Source organism: Jaculus jaculus, chromosome 1, assembly GCF_020740685.1.
Source record: "Jaculus jaculus isolate mJacJac1 chromosome 1, mJacJac1.mat.Y.cur, whole genome shotgun sequence".
Classification (NCBI taxonomy): Eukaryota; Metazoa; Chordata; class Mammalia; order Rodentia; family Dipodidae; genus Jaculus; species Jaculus jaculus.
The window spans coordinates 264,832,058-264,839,683 of NC_059102.1; the positions used below are offsets into that span (position 1 = coordinate 264,832,058).

The 7,626-nt window shown below is 33.9% G+C and overlaps 1 non-coding gene across 1 annotated transcript; it reads left to right on the top strand.

The window, feature by feature from the left end:
• The first annotated feature begins 565 nt into the window (after window positions 1-565).
• Window positions 566-672, top strand: LOC123458296. Its single transcript, XR_006635584.1, has one exon. It is a non-coding gene; the product is annotated as a U6 spliceosomal RNA (small nuclear RNA).
• Window positions 673-7,626: the final 6,954 nt, after the last annotated feature.

Below are 7,626 nucleotides of genomic sequence, written 5' to 3' on the forward strand. Positions count from 1 at the left end.
ATTTTGGCTGTCCTGTGATCATTTCAAATTCACATGGATAGATAGTACTTAATGTTTAAATTCTAAAATCTTAAAATCACAAGCCTCTACTCATGATGATGGTTACATTCTTTTCCACAATAATGTTAACAATTATAATAATATCACAGTAGTCACATATGTATTTTTATTCTTTCAGTTAGGTTCGTAATTGTTGAGCAAAGTTATTGAATCTGTCTACTTAGTGAAAAATATATGCAAATGATAGGAAGTAGAAGTGTAGCACCAAGAAACAAATTTGGTTTTGTTAGTCTAGCAGAGAGGAGTTGAAAGAACCCTACTTTGAGACAGATAAGCAAATCAAAGAATTTGGATTTTCTGTCAATACCATGTGGGCATTTGAAGAATTCATATTAAGTTTTCAGAATTGCATATTTTTGTGAAAATAAATGAAAGGCTATAATCATCTGCCAGATGCCTTCCAGACATAAATAATTGACCTATATGTTTTCAAGAACACTACATCTAGGATAGAACCTTCAGATAAAATAAAAACTATGTGTTATACCAAAATATGCAATATTTGGTGCTCATTTTGTCAGCACATTTACTAAAATTGGAATGATACAGAGAAGATTAGCATGGCCCCTGCCAAAAATATGCAATATTTGTACATTAATGTTTTATTTTCATAATGCAAATAAGGAAACCAAGGCTTAAATGAGTAAAGTGAGTGTTTCAAAATCAATGAGTATAATCATGGCATGATTAATCTCAAGGAGCCCTTAATCCTCAAGACAATGTTCACAGTGCATCATGATTGCAGAGCCCCATTCTGTTGTAAAAACTACATATTTAATGCTATTTTTATTCTTGTACCTTGTGTCAGCTGTTGTGAGAGGTCAAATATTTTACTCCATTCATTCATAAATTATAAAATAAATTTCAGGAACTCTCATAGTAAAGAAAAATCATATAGTTGATATAGATGTATTTGTCATTGGAAACATCTGAACCAAATTATATATATATCCCAGGCTTCTCCATCACATTTATATTGTGAGTACAATATTATTAGCATAAACAAACTACTTTATATCACTATGCAAAATCTGAAAGTGGGTATTATTTCCATGGTTTAAGCCTCTCCTTTTAAATAGATGAGGTTGAAACAGAAAACATTATTAAGGCAAACTTTGTTTATTAAAAATACTCAGGAAAGTTACTGATGTTAAATATGTGTTGTAAGTTTGTACAAAATGATTTTTTCTTAAACATGAACTCATTGTTCCTAAAAATTTCTGACTTGGGGTCAGGGAAGCCAACAATGATTCTATCGTTGGTAAGTTTCAAATATACTCAGGTTACCAATTTAAAAATAAATCCCATTATAATTATATGCATTTATTTGTTCTTTTGAAGGTTATTACTTATACAGGAAATATTGCTTGCAAGAAATAAGAGTTCTATTAGGCTTCTGTAAAATGTGGAATGCTCATGAATAACATATGAATATAAATATTTAACATACACAAAATGATGGTTTTGAAGCTTTATACCAGTTTAGATTTTTTTCCTTATCATTAGATTAAACTGTTATTTTAACCCATCTGTGGTAAGTGTCTGTTTGACTCCTGTAATTCTTGTGTAATGGTGTTGACTGTGCATGAAATAAAAATACTGCTGGAATTTTCTTTGAAATTCATCCAGCATTAGATATACTTCTCTGGGTGTTCTGGGACTTCCTTCAATAATTTTACACCAAACCAAATGAAAGACTGGTAATATGTGATGAAATTTCCTCCAACTGATGCTGTTTGATAAATTAGCAAAATACTTATGGACAATCAAACACAAAAATAGTACTTAGAAATAATGTACTTATAAATAATCATTAATCATGAAAATGTGTAAGTAACTTTGTTTAAAAATTAAAAATTTATCAAAATAGAAGTGGGAAAGAAGGGATTCAGTAGAATGGGAATGGGAAAAGGGAATAAAAGTAGATATTGGGAGGCGATTATGATCAAATTACTGTATGTTCTTATAAGAAAATTCTCAATAAATGAAAGTAAATACATTAAAACTTCTCTTACATAAATTAATGAATTAAGTTTGTTTGGTTGATTGGAGTTTGGTTTTTTGAGGTTGGGTCCTTCTCTAGCCCAGACTGATCTGCAATTTGCTATGTAGTTTCAGGGTGGCCTTGAATTCACAGAGATCCTCCCACCTCTGCCTCCTGAATGCTGGGATTAAAGGCGCTCACCACCACAACCAGCAAATTTATCTGTTTTATGAAGTTGAGAATGAAACATGAAATGATTCCTCTAATCTCTCATTGGTGGGCTATGGATGTGATGTTGAAATTAGACCATTTTGATCATCAAGTCTTCTTCACAAACCATTTTAGCAAGGATTAGCTGATATGAAAATCTAAAGCTAAGACCTGATTTTCAATGAAACGAACTTGATGTATCTCCAACTTGCTTAGTCTTCCATTATCTTATCACAGTCTACACAAACAACAAAGTGACATTTTTTTGTGTTCTAACCTGAGATGTTCTCAAGGCTTAAAATTCAGTAAATATCATGTTTCTATTTTCCATTCACCATAAAGATAATTTAGGTGATAGTTTTACTATTATACATCATCATATTTTTAGCATTGACAAAATTATGGTTACCTATTTTTCCAAGTTTCATAATTTCTTCCTATTTCTCAAATCTGTTTACCCAGCTTTTCTCAGTGTTATATAGCTTTTCATCATGATAGTATCCAATGTCTATTTACTGCCTTCTATGCTAGGTATCTGTTCCTCCATATCAAATCATTACAGAACTTAGCAGTTAAAAGCAACAGGAATGGGGATGAGCTCATGTGGATATGCTTGCCCTTGGTAGACTATGTGCATCACATGCATGAGGCCTTGTGTTTGGTCCTCAGCACTGCATAAGCTTAATGTGGTGGTACACACTCCTATAACCCAGCTCTAAGTATGAGGCAGGGAGATCAAGATACAAGGTTATCCTCCTCTGCTACATAACTATCTATAATGTGAATACATAGAATTAATGCAGATTCTTTTTTATGTGTCCCACCAAATAATATAATCAAAAATTTGCCATGTTTGTCACTTTATGTTACTTATTAAAAAGACCAAATTTTATACTTACTTATTTTGCTTCATTACTGAGGGCTAACTACACAATGCATGACCCATATACCTCAACAAGGAGGGGCCAAGGGGAGGGAGTAGGTCACGGATGAGCTTAATAATGGTACCAAAATTGACTGTGTTTGCTGAAAACAAAACTAATTAATAAAAAAAAAAAATCTGCTTCTCTTTTTCAGATAGATGCAGATCCTAAGGAGAGAGCTGCCCCAACATACCTCAAAAGGGGCCCGACTGAAACTAAGGAAAATTCGCGAAACAAGCAAGGGTGCTGTTTTCCTGATGAAGCGATACCAGCACAAAGGGGAAGGAGACCAACACAGAAAAATCAACTCCTACCAAATCAGAGAGCCAGAGCCTCAGAGGCCCCCAACACCTCAGCACTGAAGCAGACCAAAAATGAACCCAACATGGCTCAGGGAAATTTTTCGGAAGAGGGGGCGGAAAGAATGTCAGAGTTGGGTCATGATATGTAGAGACATTTATCATACCAATAACTATGGGCTAACTCCACAATGCACGATCCATTTACATCAACAAGGAGGGTCCTTTGGGAGGGGTTAGATCATGGATGAGCTTAAACAATGGTACCAAATTGCCTGTATTTACTGAAAAGAAAACTAATAAATTAAATTAAAAAATAAATAAAATAAAGAAAAAAATTAAAAAACATTCTAATAATACCCCTTGTTTATATTTTCTCAAGTAATACTAAATCATAAGATTAAAGTTGTTTTCCATGGAAGATTTTTATTTGTTTTATAAGCATATGTTAATCATGAATAATAATAATTTCATTATAACATGTTCACACATGTAATAATGTATTGTGATCATATTCTACCTCCATTACTTTCTTTTGTCTCCATTCCCTTCTGTTGATCCCCTTCCTCTTCTCACCTAGTCCCTCTCCTAATGTCATGTCTTCGTGTGTGTGTGTGTGTGTGTGTGTGTGTGTGTGTCCCAATGAATTTAATTAATGGTTTTTACAAGAACATGAGTGGAGGGTTATCTATGAGGCATGGACAACTTAACCACTTAAGAAAACACCTCTCGCTCTACCCAGCAACCAAAAACTGCCTCCAAATCCACAGTGAGGAGTGAAGTCTCATGAACCCCTTCCCATTCGTGATGGGATATTGAGGAGCCCAAAGTGGCCATAGTTGTTATTAGTTTATAACAGCAATAACTAAATATAGCAAACATTCTGATACTTTTAAAATATAGCAAACAAACATAATGAAATCCCATTTGTAAATAAACATATATTAAGCAAACTAGTATCTGTGTCATTGGCCAGGTGGGTCCCAGGAGATTTCCTGCAAAAGCAAAGAAACAAACAAACAAAAATCCTGTAGTTTTGGTTGCATAATTCTCAGTCCGAGTTTGTTCCCTTTTCCTGTTTCCTACGTTCCGTGTTCTGAGCTGAAATCACATCTATGGGACTGAAATATTACATTTGATTTTTGCAGCAAAAGAACATTTCCAATAAGACTACAAAACCATATTATCAGATAATCATAAGCCAGAGTCTTGTATTACGTGTGATGTTGTTTTCGTGTTAAACTCCTGGGAATGAAGAAACATGAGGATTATCACAAAGATGTTTTAGCTCTTTCATTTCCTTTGCAAACCTTAAGAATTCATACTTTTCAGGGAAATCTTGCAGAAGAGGGGGCGGAAAGAATGTCAGAGTCACATGTTGGGTCATGATTTGCAGAGACATTTATCATACCAATAACTGGGGGCTAACTCCACAATGCACGACCCATTTTCATTAACAAGGAGGGTCTAATGGGAGGGGGTAGATCACAGATGAGCCTAAATAATGGTACCAAACTGTCTGTATTTACTGAATAGAAAACTAATAAATTAAATTTAAAAATAAAAAAAAAAAGAATTGGAAAAAGTTTTAAAACTAAAGTCAGCTTTTCTTTCACAACCATGTATGCTTCCCTTCCTTAACAACTAATCCTGTGTGTGTAAGTTCCTTTGCTACACAACATGAGGCATTATTATATATTTTGGTGCCTTGTTCTATTGGATACCAAAATCTATCGACCCTCCTAACTTAGCTCATTAGTTCTCAACTCCGGCTGTATGTTAACAGCATTTGTGCAGCTCGTAAAAGCTATGTACTAGGCAGATACATGCTCTCATGTTCAGATCTAATTGGTTTGAGATAAGCCCATTGTTGTGTGTTAAAACGATCTCTAGGTAAGTACATTATTGGCCCAATTGGTGAACTACTGATAGCAATTCTCTGAATGAAACTTTGAGTAAGTTGCATTTATTTATTTATTTTTAATTTTTATTGACAACTTCCATTATTATAAACAATGTCCCATGGAAATTACCCCCCCCCTACTTTTCCCTTTGAAACCCATCATATCCCCTCCTCCTCTCAGTCTCTCTTTTATTTTGATGTCATAATCTTTCCTCCTATTATGATGGTCTTCTGTAGGTAGTGTCAGGCACTGTGAGGTCATGGATCAATTTAATAAGACTTTTTCCTTAATGTACTGACACTTTGAATGAACATTTCATTCCCTGTTCTTTTGTGTGCACAGATAATCTTTAATGATAATGAGTTATTAGGTTATTTGAGTTGAGCAACCACAGGACAAGGATGCAAGGTACATTGTATAAGAGGACATGTTTTGCATACAAATTACTTCTAATAATCATATTTTAAGAGCATAATTGGAAGCCTAGGGAATAATAAACAGAGATAGCTCTAGGTTCTAATATAGCTTTTTTGGGCCTTACTTTCTTTGGTTTGGGAAATCTGAATAAATGTGTGGACACATGGGATTGCCCAAATTGAATATTGGTATATATTATTATTCAGCACTTTTGATGAGTTATATTAATTAAATGCTACAACTAAAGGACATTCTATGCAAATTAGGATAAGTCTATGAAGTGATTCTTTAAATCAACCATCTGGGAAGTAACCTTTGCTGGTTTGTACATAGGCCAAGGAAACACATTCTCCCTCAAATACAAGTATGCATGTCTAAACATCACTGAGACATGCATGTGCTCCAATATTCATCGTTTCTGTCAAACTTCTATATCCTTGGGCACTTTGAGCTCATATAATATGTATACTGGAAAGCCTGGATAATAAAACTCTCCCATTTGTGACATCATTTATAAAAAGTGAACAATTTTTGTATGTGCCACTAAGGAAGAGAAAAATCTGCTAGCTAATCTGTACTTGCCTTTTCTTAAAATGTTAAGAGTTAGAGGTAATAGTAAAAGTTTTTGAATTCTTTTTGAATTTTTTTATTATTAGATATGGACATATTTTGTATGTAAACATCACATGTTGGCACTGAATTCTTATGGCATTGTAGGAATGTATTCAAATTCAAATCTTACAATAGAACACATATTATTGTGATTTCTGAAGTATAGATAGGGAAAATTAGGATTAGAGAACTCATTTCCCTAAAGTCACATAGAAATAAGTTATTAAAATTTAGAAGGTTTTTTAAAATTAATGTAACATTCCATTATTTAGGGTTTTTGTCAAAATGATATGACATGCAAAATTTTACATAGATTTTCCTGGTCCTACAAGGGAGGGATATTGGTTAAACTCAGCATTCCTAGAAAACACTGTGGAACAGATGGATATGATTTTTTAAATACTTAAAAAATAGGTTTTGCCTGAGAACAGTGCAAAACGTATAAAGATAATCTTTCCCTATTTGCATGAGTAACTGAATTGTACAAAGAATCTAAGACTTTTAGAGTCAGAAGAGAATTATAAATCATTTAGCCTAGTTATTAAAATGACGAACTCAGAATCTAGGGAGGTCAATTCACTCACTGAAGGTCAGAGTAGCAATTCGTCGCAGACATAGTACAATGCTAATATCTCAGGACCTCTTTCTACAGTGTCATTATTTACAGTGCAGATTGTAAATTCTGTAGACATAGGGACTTAGTAAAACGTATTTAGACAAGATAGGAACATTACTAGAATTTTTATTCTAGGAAGATTTTATCATTGGCCATTTGACACATGGGGATGAGATTGCTCTTTTCGTTTACTAGTTCTTTGGTGAGCAATTTTGGTATCCAAGACCACACATGGCAACATTTAGAGACATTGTTAATACTGGGGAGTGATGTGAATAGAGTCTGGGATGCTATTAAGCATCCTATGATGGATAGAATGCTATAAAGCACTCATGAACATACACACACACACACACACACACACACACACACACACACACACACCCTTTCCAGTTATTATCTTGCCAAATAACAGTAATTCAGAAGTTGAGAAATCCTTCTGTTCTGCAATGTGACATCATTTGTACCAGAGTTAGTACAATTTCAGTGGGCCTGAGTTCAAGTTTCACACACTCACTAAATATTCACCATAGAGCTACTCTTGTGGCAGTTCTTGTGATATATTCTCTAATAACAGGATGTAAACATTCACAAGGCAGTC